This window comes from Silurus meridionalis, chromosome 19 (assembly GCF_014805685.1).
Source record: "Silurus meridionalis isolate SWU-2019-XX chromosome 19, ASM1480568v1, whole genome shotgun sequence".
NCBI classification, from domain to species: Eukaryota; Metazoa; Chordata; class Actinopteri; order Siluriformes; family Siluridae; genus Silurus; species Silurus meridionalis.
The window spans coordinates 4,526,553-4,546,510 of record NC_060902.1 but is presented as its reverse complement, the minus strand read 5'-3'; positions in this window follow the sequence as shown (position 1 = coordinate 4,546,510).

Genomic DNA, 19,958 nt, shown 5'->3' with positions numbered 1-19,958 from the left:
ATGGGGTATATCGGTAGGAGAATGCTGAGGATGAAGCCACCAGGAAGGAGGAAAAGAGAAAGACCAAGAAGGAGGTTTATGGATGTGTTGAGGGAAGACATGCAGTTAGTTGGTTTGAAAGAGGCAGATGGAGAGGACAGGGGGGGTATGGATGGATGATCCGCTGTGGCGACCCCTAACAGGAGCATCCAAAAGAAGAATATATATACATTTTAGACTATGCTCAGTGTTCTAACGGGCGTTCTATTTTTGTATGCACAGATGCTGTCATTCAAAATTGGATATGAAATTATTATTTTGTAATTATTTTTAAGTGTAGCACATTAAAAAAATGTAGGAAACCTTAAGAAACACCCTTATGTGAGTTTAGAAAGTCTGTGCTCCTTTTAAAAGACAAATTTGTTGATTTGTTTTTTTCTTCCAAGTATGTTTGTTCATTAAAAATCTCTACACACTTTACATCTTTGGTTTAAAATATTATGTTGTTTTTTTGTGCATTTAAATAATCTTGTTTTAAAATGGGATCATAGACCAAACAAACAAAAAGTATGATATACTGTAATAATACATTGTATAGATGCATTGGAAAAAATGGAACATGTCAGAATTAAGTGAACACATTGCATATAGGTTACAAAATAAGTGTGTCACCAAAGCATTCTCAGTTTGGTTGAGAGCTCAGGGTTTCATTTTATTCAGTGCTATTAAAATGCACTCTATGGAGAAAAGTTTGTGGGCACCTGGAAGATTTCCACTAGATTTTTAGTGTGCTTATGAAGATTTTTGCTCATTCAGCCACAGTGGTGATAGTACTGAAGTCAGGTACTGAATCTGCGTTTCATTTCCTCCCCATGGTGTTCAGTAGGGTTGACATTAGAACTCTGAAGCAGGCCACCAAAGGTCTTTCTCTACATCCCATGCAAACCATTATTTCATGGAGTTTGCTTTGTGTACAGGGGCATTGTCATGCTGGAACAGGTTTGGGTCTCCTAGTTTAAGAGAAGGGAAAATTTAATTCCATCACATCCAAAGACATCCAATACACGTGTGGTAACAGTTTGGGGAAGATGCACATCTGGCTGGAATTGTCAGGTGTTCAAATACTTTTATCCATGTAATGTGCATGATTGAATCATCTTGGGATGCACAAAAGACAAACTATGTTAATGTGATAAGAAGGAACCGATGTATTCACTCTAATCAAGCAAATTCAATCAGCTTTTTTCTATATATCATGCAGATTTTAAAACTGGTTATATAGTTGTGTGATGTGAAAATAAGAATAAGTAAAAATCAATGTATTTAAACAGCATGAGACTGTTGAAGTTAAATGTCCTGCAAAAAAAAACAAAAAACAAGAGTTTTGACATTCTGGCCTGCTCATCCAACGACACGTTTCACTTTTGCTGAAATTGAGGTTACACTGAAATGATAGTTTCAAATTTGTAATTCCACAGAGGAGAAAGTTCACAAACCAGATCAACAGGCAGACACGAAACTATCTTTTAAACAATGACACAATCCAAACTTGGTGCAAAGGAGAAGTGAGTCGTCACATTGTTAGTTGTAAAACACACTTCCCAAATAGACCCAAGTACATAGATCTCTGAACTGTATTATGGTTGTGCACACATTTAATTAAACATATACATATGCACTGGGTTAAAGAATATAAATAAATAAATTCTATTAGAGAAATTAAGGATTAGATTTTGAGTAAATGAACATACTATATATATATATAGGCATAAATGTACAGTGCAAATATTGGAAATATTGATAAATTCTCATTATTATAATTAGTTTTGGGCAGTAACGCGTTACTGTAATGCAGTTACTTTTGACAGAAACTAATACTGTAACGCGTTACTTTTTAAATAAAGTAAAGTAACGTTAGCGTATAGTGCGTTTCCGTTACTTTTTTAAATGAATGAATTTTGGCTGAAGTGTAGACTACAGTCTGACCTGTTTACAGCAGAGACGCATGGTAGGATTGGTGGATGAACCACTGTAAACACGAAGAAGACGCACTGTGGGCGTGTCTCTGGTTATTCAGGTCTGTGCGCCAGTAATGGCGAGTCGAGGCGAGAGCAAGACGAGTTTCTCAAAGTTGAAATATGCTCATTATTTCACTTTAGTTGAGTATAAAGACAAAAATGTTTTAGTCAAATGTAAGCTGTGTCTTTCTGGTTCGAAGCTTGTATCTACTACGATAAAAGCTCCTCCAGGAACTCCATGCCTCGACAAAGCTAGAAGCTAGAAGCTAACCCGGTGTTCTGTTCTACATTGTTGATAGTTTTCATACTTAAGCTGTGAAAGGAACATTTTTAAGAGCTCAACACAACAGCTTTTATGATGCAGAAGCTACTTTAGTTTTTGATTGTGAATATATTATTCAGCATGTTTTGTTATTTATTTCAGAAATTGTGATATATTCAGTTTGTGCTGGTCTGACTTTAATAAAATAGTGTTTAAAAATTACTTTGTGTTTAAGTCAGTTTATAGATCATAACGCATAAAAGGGCATTAATGGGAAAATTAAAGAAGGTTCGTTAAAAAAGTAACTAAAAAGTAACTTTTAACATTAACGCATTACTTTATGGTGTAAGTAATCAACAAAGTAACTAAGTTACTTTTTGAATGAAGTAACAAGTAACTGTAACTAGTTACTATTTTTTAGTAACTAGCACAACACTGGGCATAAATGTACAGTGTAAATATTGGAAATATTGATAAATTCTCTTTATTATAATATACTTGGCAGCATTTCATAAAACAGAAAAGGCATTTTAAGTCAAGCACTTCTATAGGAATTTTGCAAACCTACTTTTACTTTATCTACTTTTTATTGAGCATTTTTTTATTCTTTCATAAATGAAAAAAATCCCTCCATCCATTTTTGTTAAAGTTGTTTTTTTTTTTTTCCTACCACTTTTAATGAATAAGTTGCCTTATATTTTTTCAATGAGATTTTCCCTGCCACTGTTGCCACAGGCATGCTCATCGAAGGATAAACAATTACATACACATTCTTTCATACAATCATATAACCTTTGTAAAGCTGCTTTCAGACATTGTAAAAAAGCGCTATACAAATTACAATAAATTTAATTGAACTAATGTATTAATTTGTATATCAATAAATATATCAGAAAAAAAAGTTACTCGTTTTTATAATGTAGCCTTGCGTGAATAATACTACTAATTATTATCATCATCATTATCATGCAATTGATACAAAATAATGAATAATACAAAATAATAAATTCAATAAATAAATTAAAAATTCCCTTTGGGAATAAGACTTTATATGCGAAGACATACAGTATACGTACACACATGCCTATGCCCTTTCTTGCAAGTATCCTGCAATTTGATGCAAAACAAACAAAGATGTTTTGTACATTAAAAAAGAAGACTTTGACTACAACCTTAATTAGAAACTCAATACCCAAAGCATAAAAAATTCATTCCACTTCTCACTCAAGCTGTGCTCTCTGACTTGGAGGTTTCTGCTTTATGTCAAAGTAGAGCAAAAGCGAAAGTTTGCATCATTTTGTTTTTTAAACTCTTTGACCTTGAGGGGTTTATCTAAAGAAAATCTAATAAAATAATAAAAAAGCAGCAAAAATGCATAAATCCAGCTTCATTTCAGGAAACTCGGGAATCGTTTGGAAACGGAACGATTTGATGAATAAGCTCTTGCGGAATAAAGTTGCACAAATCGGTGAAGTAACGCGCGTTGATAAGATCGTTGATAATCAGTGCTAATTCTGAAGCGCCTGTGAGATTATTGAACAACTTGAGCAGTCCAGAAGGTCAAACTGAATGCATAGTGTACTGCTATCGATTGCTCAGACTTCTGTTTCATTGATCGCTTTTTTTTTTTTTTTTTGTGAGCTCACTTACAGGGAACAGATTGGAAAAAGAAAAAAAAATGCCTTAAGAAACATTATTATCACTTATCAATATGGTGCAATAGTCTAAAAAATATATAACACAGTTCCTGCTTATTTTGTTTACAATGATATGAGTGACCTCTGTGTCCTAAAGCTAATAAAAGTTGGACAGCTGGAAGCAAGTTCCTACTGTGTTGTGTGATTCTTGTATTTGTATTCTTATATAACATTGTGTGTGTGTTTGTGTGTGTTTGTGTGTGTGCATCCTCCCACGGTGCAGAAATAATATCTACACTTAATTCCATATGGACTGCTGAAGATAGAACAGCTGAGCAGATGATTATGGTCTCATACAGAGTAATCTGGTTATTCTGTCTGTTTCAGTTTTAAAGTAAAGAATGCAGCTACAATGTAATATAATTACAGTTAACTGCATATGTTTGTGCAGAAATGACAATAACTCTATATGACATGATCGGAATCCGAATCAGGGACATTTGCCTCTATTAGGAACTTTTTCTAAGTGTTTGGCCACATCTGCAACACACACACCACTCACAATATAACACAATTACTGCTGTGATATATGAATATACAAATGTTGCAGCTTGAATAGAAAGGGTATTCCTTAGTGTTATAGGAAAACATGATTTGGAGGTGGTAGCTTAGTGGTTAAGACATTAGCATTTGGATCCAAAAGTCTCGAGTTTAAATCCCAGCCACACCAAGCTGCCACTCCTGGGCCCCTGAGCAAGGCCCTTAGCTGTTGTAATTGCAAATGTTCCCCACAAAGTTTTGACACTTCTTGTGATGGACACAGTTTTAGCTCTATTTTTTGTTTTGTTTTTACCGTTTCTTATCATTTTATCAAAAGGAAAAAAAGGTTTCGTTTTAAATTTCTTAGTTGCATTTATTCTTGAATAGAGGCTTGAAATAGTTTTTTGCATAAATCAATCAAATAAATAAAAAATGCCAAATATCAAATAAAAATTAACCTAAATTCACTGTTTGCATAATGATTTATTCAAATTATTTATTTGATTGTTTGCCTTAGTTTGTTTGTCGATCAATCTATATATTTTTTAACAGGATTACACTTTAATAATCACCTCTCTAGTCGATATTGTTGTAAATGAATAACAAAAATCTGAGAATCTTTACATTTTTTACTTTATCTTCCGTCCTTGAACTTCAGCAAATTCAGATGTTATGACTTCCTGTTGAACTTGAGGAACATTCCAGATATTCCAGAGATAAAAATTTAGTGAATAGTGAAACATTAAAACTAGCATTTTCATTTGGATATACAGTATACAGTGTATATATATATATATATATATATATATATATATATATATATATATATATATATATATATATATATATATATACTGAGCAGTTGATTGTTTAGGGCCTTGCTCAAGGTCCCAGTAGTTGCTGCTTGGACCTTGTGATCCACAGTCTAACCTACCAATGTCTCTACCACTGAGCTAGCAGTATTTTTCATAACACGGTTTTAATGGACAATTCACGGAAAAGGATGACTCAAGTGCAAGCTGTTTATTGGATTCGCACCTTTGTGCAAATATAATGCCATTTAATAAAGCATTACGGTTGCTCTTGTGTGCTGTAGGTGATTTTTATTTATATGTTATATAAATTATCATTACACATGCATACAAAGTAGGATGTCAAAAAAAAAAAAGAAACACTTTGCCTGTGTATAGAGTGTATTTTACCTTGACTTTACTCCAAGGCAACTTCCTTTTTTTGTCTGATTGAATGCCCTGATAACTGATATTCTTAATTCCCAAACTGGACACTAAACTATGCAGTCTCTTGAGCGGAATCCCGAAGAAGTTTGCCATTGTTTTTTTCCCAATTCCATCATTTTTAATACCTTAAGTGCAAAACCAAATAGGATTTGAAGCCCCGTAAACATTAAGGCTCTCAGGGACATTGCTTTGTCCTTTTAAATTAAACCACACTTCCATGGATTTCCTCTGACGTGTAAAAGTACTGAGCTGCACACCACATAGCTCTCGTCTCGTGAATCAATGTTTAGTCATACCAATCAGCCAGGTCAGTGTTAGCTTTGTAGTTCTATACTAGTGACTGGACTCGCTTTAAATCTCAAGCATGTTCGGATTGTATACTGCATCGGTTGCGAGTTGTTATGGAAACTGTCAATTAAATATCATTGATTTTTAAATTAGTGTAATCTAGTACTTGATAAATAAAAATGCTAATTTTTGCTCTGCAGATTTTGTAGGAACTTTCGAAAAACCTAAAGATGAAAGAAGCTTTTGAAAAAAACAATACATAAACAGCTTCAGCTCTTTGTGTATTAATGCACGGTGAGTCTCTATATAAACCATACAGTATCGACTAGTGTACCTCTGACCATTCATGCTCCACTCCAAAGTACATGCACTTATACTACATCAGAATTGAATTCGGATTGGTTAGAAAGTGTGTATTATTTTGTAATACAGTAGTAGAGAGTATTGGACAGTAGTTCTTCTGTAACATGAGCAAAAATGTAATATTAAGATGTACATCTTGTTTCTATAGTAACAAGTTGTACAGTTAGGATTTTATTTATTTACTTTATTTATTAAAGATTTTATGAAATATTTATGGAAGGAGTCTCAGGTGTTAGCACTTAGAAACAGTCTCTGTAACCTGAAGTTTTTTCAGAAGCTGTGTTCAGGAGTGTTTGTATTCTGCATTCCCTGTCAAATGACAAGCTGGGAGAGAAAGAGAGATGTTAATAAAGGATTGCGTGTTTATCAGAGCTAATACATAAGGGATAAACTTCAATTTCAACCTTATGAATGACGCCATTCATTCTAGACTAACACACTCCAGGGTCATACAGATAAATAAAAATGAAGAACTTTTGGGTGGTAAAGAGACTGCATGTTGTGCCGTATCACACAATACCATTCTGGATTGGCATTTGGCAGACACACTTAGCCAGAGCGACTTACATTTATCTCATTCATACAACTAAATAACTATGGGGTTAAGAGCCTTGCTCAGAGGCCCTGAAGATCAGCTTGGTGTGGCTTGAAATTGAACTCATGACCTTCAGATCCAAAGTTTAATGCCTTTGCCACTAAGTTACCTTTACTTAATATTGTTAAGTAACTTTATAGCATATTGGATGTATATATAACTTAAAAATCACTGTTTAATACTTGATTCTGATAGTTTGACAGGAATTATGAAGTATGCAATATTAGTACAAAAAAAAATTAAACAACCAAATAAATATCGATATCAGGTTCATAGGTTTTCCATCTCATTACTGTAATCACATGCTCTCGATCTCTTTCTCATTCATATTTTTTTTTCAATAATAGAATATCAAGCTCTGTTACTAGTTCTAATCACACAAATGCATTTTAAGTCAAATAAAGAAATAAATAAACAAAACAATGTTTTATGTGGTAGTAACTGGGGTAAAAAATGTAAATAAATGACTCCCGTCCATTGAAATAATAAAATAATAATCCAACGTATTTGAATTTATAATTTCTTACTTAATCCACCAATCAGATTTATTTGAAGCTCTTTTTTTTTTTTTTTTTTTTTTTTTTTTTTTTTTGCACATAACCCTGGTTGGTTGGTAAATATTACTTCTGCAGCACTTATGTGTCTGACAACCAGTTACCTGCTTTTAAATTGCATTGGACTGCATTGGAATTGCATTGGAAGCGCCTGTCAAATGAGTATAAAAGTATATATAATATTGCTGAGTGGAAGATCACTGAATTATTGATCGCTGCTGCCCATTAGATAACATCAGCTAGCATACAGGGAGGAAGCATGTTTAACTTTAGTGACAGTTCCAAATTAAAGTAAATACAGAATACAGTGTTAGGTTGTTGTTTTTAGTTGTGTTGTTTTTCTGTGGCATTGTCACATCAATCCACTGTCTACATTTTAAGATTCTATCCTGTAACTAGGATCTTAGGCACAGTTAAAGAAAGTTGACCTTATCAAAGTTTATCCTTATTGATGTATCATCACCATGGCTTTCTTTAAGATGGCCAGTTTCATACCCAGCAATATCGATCGCTACGATAGGAGTCTTGGGAATCGACCTGCATGTTGGAGAGCGAGAGGGAGTGTTTTATCTGCAGAAACAGGGTTTCAGAGACTTGAGTTGATTGACGTGTTCGTGTTGTATGGCACTTCTACACTAACCAATTTTGCTACTTTTTTGGCTCTGTGCTAATCTGCTATTTTGTCATTTATTGTCATTTATTTATTTTGTCATTCGTCTTTTTTTGTGAATGTGTCAAATCTATTATCAATCATAACTATTAAACTGAAGATTATTCAGATGTAGATTCTCAGATGTTTTTGTCTTAAAGCATTAGGACACTGACATTTAGTACTTTGGGGCATTTTTTAAATAAAATTCTTCAATTATTTAAATATTATTTGATAATTTACTTTTCAAAAGGTTTGCGATTTTCGATCACATGACCAACAAAAATTGGAAATTTTCTTCTACAGAAAATAAGTAGGAAATTAAACAAGGGGTGTAACAGCTCAGCTGTCAATCATCTCACACAATTCCTATAGCATTAAATTACTCAAACGTAGTTCCACAGATGATTTTGTCTTAAAGCATTAAAGGACACTTTTGGGCACTTTTTAAATGTAATTTTGAAATTATTTACATTTTATAATTCCATTTACGTTTCAGAGTGTCAACGGACAGTTTTCGATCACATAAAACAAAAAAACCTTGAATTTTCCCGTACAGAAAATTAATAGGATATAAAACACGGGTGCCACAGCTTAGCCATCAATCATCTCAACATGCTCGTATGGCATATTCTCCTCATCATGGGTTTTCTGAAGTGGATACACCTCATTCTGGAATTTTCTTTGGAATTCCAGAAAATGGCCCATGTTGTGATGGACAGGTTGATGGACGAGGTCAGACAGGAGTCTCCATGGACTATGTTGTTTGTGGATGATATTGTGATTTGTGGTGAGAGTAGGTAGCAGGCTAAGAAGAGACTGGAGAGGTGGAGGTACGTGCTGGAGAGAAGGGGAATGAAAGTCAGTAGAAGTAAGACAGAGTACATGTGTGTGAATGAAAGAGAGGGCAGTGGAGAGGTGCGGTTGCAGGGAGAAGAGGTGGAGAAGGTGGAGGAGTTCAGGTACCTGGGGTCAACAGTGCAAAGTAATGGAGAGTGTGTTAGAGAAGTAAAGAAAAGAGTGCAGGCAGGGTGGAGTGGGTGGAGAAGAGTGACAGGAGTGATTTGTGATAGAAGAGTATCTGCAAGAGAAAAAAGGGAAAGTTTATAGGACTGTGGTGAGACCTGTGATGTTGTATGGATTAGAGACTGAGGCATTGAGTAAAAGACAGGAGGTGGAGCTGGAGGTAGCAGAGCTGAAGATGTTGAGGTTTTCGTTGGGAGTGACGAGGATGAAAAGGATTAGAAATGAGTTTTATCAGAGGGACAGCGCATGTTGGACGTTTTGGAGACAAGGTGAGGGAGGTGAGATTAAGATGGTTTGGACATGTGCAGAGGAGGGACATGGGGTATATCGGTAGAAGAATGCTGAGGATGGAGCCCCCAGGAAGGAGGAAAAGAGGAAGGCCAAGGAGGAGGTTTATGGATGTGGTGAGGGAAGACATGCAGGTAGTTGGGGGCAAAAGAGGCAGATGTAGAGGATAGGGGGTATGGAGACGGATGATCTGCTGTGGCGACCCCTGATGGGAGCAGCCGAAAGAAGAAGAAGAAGTTGAAACATTTACACATAGTTAGATGACACATGCATTCTCTTCAGGAAATGTACATTTTTGAGCGAATTTAGGACACAAAACACGTATTAAATCAGTGGTTTCTTTGTAGCCTTCAGCACTCCTGTATTCACAAGTACACAAGTACCCACTTAATTTCATTCTATAAATCATATGGTAAGCGCTTTGCACAGGAATTGCAGTTATTACATTATTTCCTGTCTACAATTAATTAAGTCAAAGTGTATTTAACTATAAATATTAGGAGGGCTCATAAAAATCAATACGTTTTTTTAATATGATTTCCGACATTCAGAATTATCAATGTACTTTAAAAAAGAACACATCGGCGAAATAAGGCTGTGGCTGTCACCAAATATATATATATATATATATATATATATATATATATATATATATATATATATATATATATATATATATATACTCAAACACAAAAGACTAATGTTTCTAACTTGTAGTGTATCCTAAACATAAATCATACTAAACATAAATCATATCAGACAGTGTTTTGTCGATACTTTTCCTTCTTCTACAATTTATTTGATTATAAGAATGTACTTTTCAAGCTGCTTCCTAATTCCCTTACTAAGTTTATATCGCGATTATGTACACACTTACAGATCACTTTATAAGAAATTACATTTACACCTGCACATTGATGCAGTTATCCATTCAGCAACATCAAACCGGTGCATGAAACCAGGTAGATACGTGTCAAGAGCTGCCGGCAACCTTCACAACAAACATCAGAAGGGGTAGGGGGTGAAGTTAGATCTGAGTGACTTTAACTGTGGGATGATTGTTTAAACCAGATGGGCTGCATTGAGTATTTAAGGAAATGCTGGTCTACAGGGATTTTCACACACAACAGTCCCTAGACTTTACACAGATTGGTGTGAAAAACAAAAAACAGTTGTGTGGGTGGAAACATCTTGTTAATAAGAAAAAGCCAGATTAGTTCAAGGTCTACTTTCAGCTAGATTGCAGCTTGTTTTGTTTAACTAGCTAGCAACTGATTCAGACGAACTAATGAAATGTCTATAGTTAATTAGATAGATAGATAGATAGATAGATAGATAGATAGATAGATAGATAGATAGATAGATAGATAGATAGATAGATAGATAGATAGATAGATAGATAGATATTTGACTGAGATTTGTATTTGATAGTGTTGATGAAAATGGCTTCATATTTTGTATCACAGTACTTTAGTGTTTTGTTGTTTTAACATAGTGTAAAATAAGGAAGTCTACATGATGACATCATAAAAATTCGGCCTCTGTTTACATTTATGGCATTTGGCAGACGCCGTTATCCAGAGCGAAATACAACTAAGTAGGGGAGGGTTTAGGGTCCTGCTCAAGGGCCCAGAGTTGCAGCTTAATGGTGGTGGGATTTAAACCTGTGACCTTCCGATCCAAAGTACAATGCCTTAACCTTTGAGATACCACCTCTGTTCGGCTGATTGGTGCCGACTAGTAGTTTTCCCAGACTTGTTGAGATCAGAACAGAAAATGTTGGAAGGAGGTGGTAAAGATAAGAAACATGCAGGCTGCCAGCTTTTAAATAGGTGTCCAATGATTGATAAATAAATATTTGATTGCTGAATGTTATTTAAGTTTCAGTAGCTGTTTAGAAGCTGTTTAGTAGGATCATGATTTTGTATACCATCGCATGAGCGACTGTCTGACACATAATATATTATTATATTTCTGATTAACAATCAGATGATTTATTAGTTAGAAACTAGTTGCTATGGATACAGGTGCCATCAGTCATCTTCTTATGAATGACTGGTTTGTCAGAACACCAGTTATCATTGTACAGTTTTGATTTGCAAACTGTTAAACATTAAATATAAAACTCTTCATCTGAGAGATCACAGGGAAACGTATGTGAATTTTTAAACCGTGACTGGTCGCATATGTCCGATTTATCGCGTAAAGCTGTTGCGTTCAAACATTGTTTACTTAATCGAGAGTCAGTGTAATAAAGGAATAAATCAAATTGCCTAATTAATGGAAGGTTTGCGAAGATGTTTCATGCTCCTTGGCAAGTCAAGTTTATTTCTATAGCGCTTTTCACAACAGACATTGTCTCAAAGCAGCTTTACAGAAATCAACAGTTAAGGTGAACAGTGTGTATTTATCCCTGATGAGCAGCCGTGGCGACTGTGGCAAGAAAAAATGCCCTTAGATGTTATGAGGAAGAAACCTTGAGAGGAACCAGACTCAAAAGTGGAACCCATCCTCATTTGGGTGACATCAAGAGTTTGATCATAAATCTTTCAACAATACAGAACACTGGACAGAGAGAACTAACATAAGTACTGGAGTATAAGATTATAAGTAATGTTCTTTCTACAGTCTTATACAGTCTTTATGGTTATAAAACTAGGAGCTACTGAGCTCAACTTTGGGATCATCACAGATCCAACACCAGCTTCTCCATGCCAGAGCCTTTAAACACTCCAGGAGGTCCAATGTCAAAACTCCACACATGTAGTGGGATCCGATTGGCGCTGGTACGTCTCTAGATGGTTCGGGATGTTTGCGAGTTCGGCATCTACTTTTCAAAGGTCTATAATCTTCATGAGGTGGGACGTGACTGGAGCTGGCCAAACCTCCTTGTAAAAGTATTTAGTAGTAGTAGTTTATTTTGATGGTGTGACTGCTGTAGTTTGTAGTTTATTTGGATCCATTTGAAGTTGAGGAGATTTGGTATATTGTATTTCAAAATACATTTGTATCTTTGCCCAACCCTGTTTTGAGAGGACTTGACTGTATGAGTGTGTATGTTGGAAAACACACAGAAGCTCTAGTGTTTGACGGGGAGGAGTGAATGCGAGCTATCCTCCTCCTCCTCCTCCTCCTCCTCTCTCTCTCTCTCTCTCTCTCTCTCTCTCTCTCTCTCTCTCTCTCTCTCTCTATCAGAGGTGGGGACTTAAAGAGTACTTGTATATCCAAACCTGGGTGCTTTGCCTTCCCATTACACAGCCCGTGTGTGGAGGAGAGGAGCTGTAGAGGAGCTGTGGAGGAGCTGTGGAGGAGCTGAGGAATACTAATACACCCTGCTTGGTGCTTAGGCTGAGAACAAACCGCAGTGCTTGGAGACAGAGAGACGCTTCTCCTCGACACCATGTGATCCTCCTTTTCTGCGACTCTTTTAGTTTATTTTTTGTATACATTTTTTGGTGTACAACAGAAAAAGTGTGGATTTGCAGGGAGTTTGTTTCTGGAGAACTGAAGAAAGGGTTTGGGGGAAAAGCTGGTACCTGAAGTGTAACCTGAAGACCCATCACGACATTACCGGGACATTGTGTGTGTGTGTGTGTGTGAGAGAGAGAGAGAGTGTGTGTTGTTCAGCTTTGGCAGGCAGGACACACCGAAGGCATTTGGCTGGAGCTTCGGAACGGTTAGTCTTTCCTGTTTTTATTGCTTTTTTTCCATTATATTTTCTATCTGAATGCTTGGGGGAATTTGAAGCTTGGACGCTGGTCTCTTGGATCGAGCACCCGAGCCAAGGCTTCGAGGGACCGGCGTGTGGCGGTGCAAGTATGCGACTCGCTCTGCGGAGGGGAAAAAAACAACAACCCGGCGAGAGAAGCCGTATTTTCGCTTTTATTTACATAAAAGAATAGCGGGAAAAAAAATCAATCCACCAGAGCAAATACATGACAACAATATTGGGAATAGCAGTTTTAAAAAGAACCCCGACACGGCTTTCAGAAAATCATTAGAAATTGATGCTGTAGCTTATAATGTCGGGCAACAAACACGACCAGGCGAGCGACTGCTAAACCGCTTTATTATATAGCATATCATATAACTTATGTATTTATTTATCTATATGTTTGTTTGTTTGGATACCCGTACACACGGTTAGCTCCGGTGCTCAGAAAGCTAGCTAGCCATCAGTCGCGAGGCTAGGTTCGACTTCCCCCCGGCTGCACGTCCCTCTCTCGCGAACAGGTGTTAGCTTGTTAGCATAGTCCATATTTTCCATTGTGTTTTCGCTATTTTTTAAATACCAAATTGTTTATTATTTAAAGTGATAGTTGTGCTCTTTTTTGTGTTTATTGTTATGTCGTGGTGCTTTTTTTTGGTTTATTTTTGGAAAGAGGAGAGAGGGGGGGGTAGCGCTTGGAAGAAACTAGCTTGCTAACCCTGGCTTGAAATTGAACTGTGGTAATGGAAGGAAAGGGTTGTTTTAGAGGTGAAATTCGAATAAAATATGACGGAACGACTTGAAATAAGATACAAATAAGAAAATTGTGCAAGTTGAATGGTTTCCGGGGTTGTTCGGACGAGCTGGAAGAGTTAGCAAAGAGGAAAGATGTGTTCATGTCTGGTTCCGATACCACAGTGGAAGGTGTGTGGGTTTGGCAGTCAGTAATGCTATTTTATTATGAGATGGAAATACCCCACCCAGTGCAGCCCCCTTTTTTTTTGCCCCCCCGGTGAGGGGTAGATGTTTTGGAGAGGGTGCAGCAGCGCCCTTGCCCGTTTTGGGCTCTGGCATGTCGAGGCATTGCGGTCAGATCCGTGGGAGGTTGAGATGGAGATCGAGGTGAAACACCGCGCTGTGGGTGTGTTTCTGCTCAGGTACTGCTTCATTCGTGTTCTGCAAGGTGTGTGTGTGGGTGAAGATCAATGGGTGTGTGTATGGAGAAAGACACGAGATCAAAGTGTCCGCAGTACCAACAGGCGCGTTTCATATTTTTGTTTTCCTTGAAATCACGTGAATCACGTTTCAAGCGTGTGTGTTGAGATGTTTGCGACCTTTTTTGTCGGCTCCAGGAGGCGTTATTTGTCTTGCGAGCTCCTGCAGTGTGTGTGTGTGTGTGTGTGTGTGTGTGTGTGTGAGAACGGCTCCTGAACGCATTGGTGAAACCCTTTTCCACCACAAGTGATCAAGATCAACGTGATTACTCACATGTGGTCACGTTTTGAGACCAGTGAACGATGTGTGTGTGGTGTATATTTATGATCAGCTATAATGTTCACACGTACACACACACACACACACACACACGTGTGTATCCTGGATAACCAGCCTTTAAACTAATAGAGGAAGTAATGCATGCGAGTCATTTGCGGTGCTGGGGTTTGGTTAATAGCCCGAAAATGTTTCCTGATCGCTTACTTCTGACCTATAACGAGGCACTGATCCATTAGTGTGATCTTGAGACGTTTTGAAGGGTCGGTGCACGTTTTTTGGTCGCACGTTTCGATTCAAGAACAATCACAAAGCCTCAGTTTTCAAGGGTATGCACGTGTCGGTCATTGTACACCGCTTTGTTTTGAGTGTGGACGTGTGTCCACGAACGATGACGGCTCGGTCGCGTTTTTGTCTTCGCGTGCTCGTCGTTTCCTCATGCTGTAAATAGTGTGCAGTGAGATATATGTACTATTATGTGTGTCTTTTGAAAGCCGTACAACATCGATGGTGATGGTAATGGAGATAATCTCAATGACTTCGTCTATGTATTTCTTGCATTTGTTATAGGACTGAAATGGAAATCCTCCCTCAGCTGTCCGGGTCTGTCTATATAACGGTGTCTGGATTTATTTTAGACATTTGTGGGACGTCGTGGGCAAATTTAATACACACACTCGAGGTAATCTGCCTATTATTTTGGACCCAGGCTCCTTTAGATTTCTCAAGAGCCCTTGAGCAGCACTGACCGAAGCGTGGGTTGATATTCGTGCTTTACGTTTCTGCATATAGATGAGCACGGCCTAGTATTCGCACGCATTTATTTATATATAAACGCGTATGCATTCTTGGTTTGGAGCCGTATCTCTTGCCTTGGCATGTAGGCTGAGCCATGTTCTGCCAACTCCCTTTTCGGCCTCTGGGGAAGAACTAGAGGAGGTGGGATAAAATTAGAAGACGCATACATTTTAGACATTTTTTTTTATTTGTATCCCCCCTCTCCCTTCTTTCCCAGCACACGTCTCGCACTGGGTATGCGTTTCTCCGTGACATGCAGTGCTCGTCAAAGTTCGCGCTCGCGTTCTTCCCCACGCGGCGCAGCCAGCTGTTTTGGGGTAGTAAACGAGTCTAATTTTCCACCAGAGCCCCCCGAGTATAATTGCGATAGCAGGTATTGCGGCGGTCCCTGAGGAGCCTCGATCACCTTCGGTGTATTGTAGTGAAGCTGATAGCCAGCCGTATTGATTGGGTTTGTCCTGAAAACAACTCTCTTGGCTGTGTAATTGGACTCGTTTGTGGTTTTCTTGTTGGTGCTGAATATGGCTATAGATAGATCATCCAAAAAAGAGTGTCAGCATTAATGAGTGAAAAAACACATTGCTTCAATAATGATTGAGGTTTTTGAATCCTTTTTTTTTTAATCACATTTTAAACATCAAATACATAATAAAGCAGATTTGTGTGTTAGGTGAGATATATATATATAGGGATAATTTTTTGATCCTGGTTCTCATTTTCCATATAATTAGACATTAATAATAAATAATATTGTCATGTTAATACTCTGATGCAAATCCAGTGGCTGTCTGAAGGCTGTGACCTGTAGGCATCAGCAGATGCTTCACATCTTCCCTGGTAACGCTTTGCCTGGTTATTTATTTCCTGCTGGTTTTTCCTGTCGTCTTTTCTCAAATTTTTATTATTTTTATTTTTTATTTATCACCTTCGGCTTTGACTTCAGGACGTGATCTGCAGCTCGGCGTTCAGATGGGCTGATCAGCATAACTAAGAAGCAAAGTTAAACATAGTGTTTCTGGGAGTCTGCTTGGTTTAGAGAAATTAAGACATCCCCGGGTTTCTCCCACTGCTCGTGCTGACAGTCTCTTCATCAATAAAAACAAGAGTTCCACCAATGAGGTGGTGCCTCCGATCGTTTTTTTTCCTCCAGACTTTCATCATTGTGTCACTCTGGTACAGGTGAATCTTTCTCTCATCTGTCTATAAGTGTCAGACCTCTACAGGCTTTTTTTCTTTCTGTACTTTGTATCCTGGAGAGCATTCTTGTTTTACACCAGGGTTTTTTTTTTTATTTATTTATTTTTTGTTTGTGTTTTTTTTTGTTTTTTTTTGTTTTTTTTTTTTCTCTTAGTGACCGAAAGTATTATTTAGTCATCCATCACTGCGATATTGTGCAGCTTACTAGCCTGCTCACTGTGGCTCAGCTATCAGGTGCATTCCTACTGACGATGAACATACCCCAGGTTTTAATTTTCCCATTTATGAGGGAGGCAAGGGAACGGCCTTGTGTTTTTTGAAGGATTATAAAAAAAAAAAAAAAAAAATAAGGAAAGGTGTTGTGGCCTCTGTAGCTGGTTATATTGCATTTGGAACATGTTTACCTGAATTGTTTTTGGTGATAAAGCATGTGTACTGAAGGATTCCCCTCAGCACTGGAGACTCCTTCCTACTGTTGAATAAACATCTCCTTAGTAAAATCGTGCTCAAATGTTTTTTTTTTTTTTTCTTTGACGCATAACAAATGCAGGCCTTATGTTTCTCTTGATTTGGAGGATGCAGATTTTCCGGAGCTGATACGCGAATTAAGTTAAAACTCGAATAAAATCTAATTGTTGCATTTTCTTTTATCGTCTCAAACATGCAGTGTATTCAGTGGAATATCACACGAGTTGATACAAGAGTGCAAACGGTGACCTCCTTTTTTCTTTTTTCCTTTCTTCTTTCTCTCCCGCAGAGTGCTAAAGATAACCGTGCAACTTTGCCCCATTTGGATTTAAAAATAGAAAGCCAGGGTGCTAGGGTATGATGGGGAGCCTGGTAGCCACCAGCCGCCATTTTGTACGCCTGGCACACATGCCTTCCCGAGACAGATCTCCAGATCCTGTCTGTCCTACACAGGCACCTTTCGAGGCGGAAAAGTTTACACAGTCACGTTTCCTAACGCAAGGCAAGGCGGAGTCGCGATCAGATCCCGAACCGAAAGCCGGCGTGGCTGGGCGCAGCATAAGGAGCTCTTTCTTCAAGCACACACAGTTCCTGTTTGTTTTCCCGCGAGCCGCTCCTTCCTTTCAAGGGGTTCAATCCGCAGACTAACCCAGATTTCTGTAGTGGCGCTCGTAAATAACCAGGGGTTCAGTTTCCGAGCGAGGAGGCGTCTTGGGCTGTATACAGTTTCATCATGTAACACTGCACCCTCTGCAGATTCCACGCAAGAAATCTTCCACCACGGGAGAATCGTTGAGCCGAAGTACACCGGATATACTAACGTCTGAAGCTGTTGCCTAATTGAAATCGAGCAAATCGCAATTTGCGAGATCTGCTATTGTTTGTTCAATTTGCCACTTGATAAACTGCCTCCCCGTTTTGTTTTGATGCACAAACGGTTTAAAATTGCTCCTTAAATCGATGATCTGTAATGATAAATTGTGCGTGAGGATACAGTCTGTGTCCTGATTGCGGGGGTTGCAGTCACACGGTTCCAATAAACGTTAATGTACGAACAAACTCGCGTCGACCCGGTTACAAGTCCAACTTCGTATGTCTGGTTTTGGTTTCCTCCCCCCTGCGACTCGCAAAAGAGTCCTCATACACACCGAAACACACGGACGCACAAAATCCCGAACGCACCCTACAGTCTGGCGAGGCGTCTTTTCAGTGTGTGCATCTGAGCAGAAAGGAAGAATGCAGAAGAAAACAAAACTCTGCGTTCGAGCCGGTGCTAGAAACGGGTCAAAGCCTGCAACAGCATTTACTACATTCATATAAACGACACTCGGATGTCGGCTTCTTGAATCTAGCGCTAGTCAGAATTCCTCTCCACAGGATTGACATGTTCCGAGGTAAATGATGACCTGGTAACAAGTTCTAACAGCACTCCATTCGAGCACGTCTGAAAACTTTACGCTGTGTCAGAATCCTTTTTTTTTTTTCTCGTCCAAACCTCGGCTTTGACATTTTTTTTTTAAAGAAAAACAGCTGCAAGTAGACATAACGACCTTGCGGCTTCGCCTTTGCAGCTCCTCGCAGCTCCGTGATAAAACCTGCTTTTCAATAGCCAAAATGTTAGACTCTGTGCAGAGAAGATTGCTGTAGTGTCATCTTATTTTTTTTTGTTCTCTTTCGCTCTGAGTTTAATAGAATTTTGGAAGGTCTGGAGCTACTTTTGAGACACTGTCTAATTCATTGACTCGGAGTGCACTTGGCAGAGTTTGGTGACTCCGAAAACTGATTAAAAGAGCTGTAATTAGATTTGTTGGATAATCGTTGCGGATACGTCAACATATTGGGAGGATCACCCCAAAGCTACACTATGTGTGAAAAGGTTTCTGAGCAACTTGTTCCCCTTTTTGCTGTTGTAGTAACCTTCACTTTTTAGATTTTAGAGTATGCTTGTGGTGATCATCACTCATTCTGATACAACAAGGGTGTTAGTAAAGGCAGGTATTGATGTAGGTGAGGAGGCCTGGGGTGCAGTCAACGTTCACATTCATTCCAGTGGTGTTCAGAAGTGGTTGAGATCATAGCAGGCCACTCAAAATCTTCCACTCCAAAGCATGTAAATGTATATATTCATAGGGCTGGTAGGGATTCTGCGGAGTGTTAAAACGTCTAACATAAAAAAAAAAATTATGCTTCTAAAAAGGTCTTAATTTCTGCGTTGTAGGTCTTCAATCGTAAACAGGTCTTAGTAAAATCAATGAGCATTAGTCTGAAAATATATTTTTTTTTGTAGTTCTTTCTTTCGCTAGTCCAAATCTAATTCGCTGTATTACGACTACGGTTCAAACGCTTTCTGGCACAAATCTCTCCTGGATTGGACCACAGACGTAAAACGGATTTTTTTTTTTCAGCTATGAGGAAGTGCAAGTTTAGTGATACTTGGCTTGAAAGAAAATAAACTTTGGGTTTGGTTAAATTCCCGTTGCTAACATCATATGTGTTTGTTTGGGTTTTTTTTTTTTTGGGAAATTTTATTCTTAATGGTCTTAAAAAGGGAACCAACCCCAACCATTAGGGTTGCACAAGCCTTAGTGCCGGTCCCAAGCCTGGATAAATGGGGAGGGTTGCGTTAGGAAGGGCATTCAGTGTAAAAACGTGCCAAATCAAACATGTGGATGGTCCGCTGTGGCGACCCCTAATGGGAGAAGCCGAAAGAAAGTTTAATGGTCTTAAAAAGGCCTCAAGTCTTAAATTTGACTTGGTGAAACCTGCAGAAACCTGGACTGGATTTGTGTACAGATGCATTGTCTTGCTGGAACAGCTTTGGTGTCTCCTAGCTTAAGTAATGCTACCACATCCAGAGA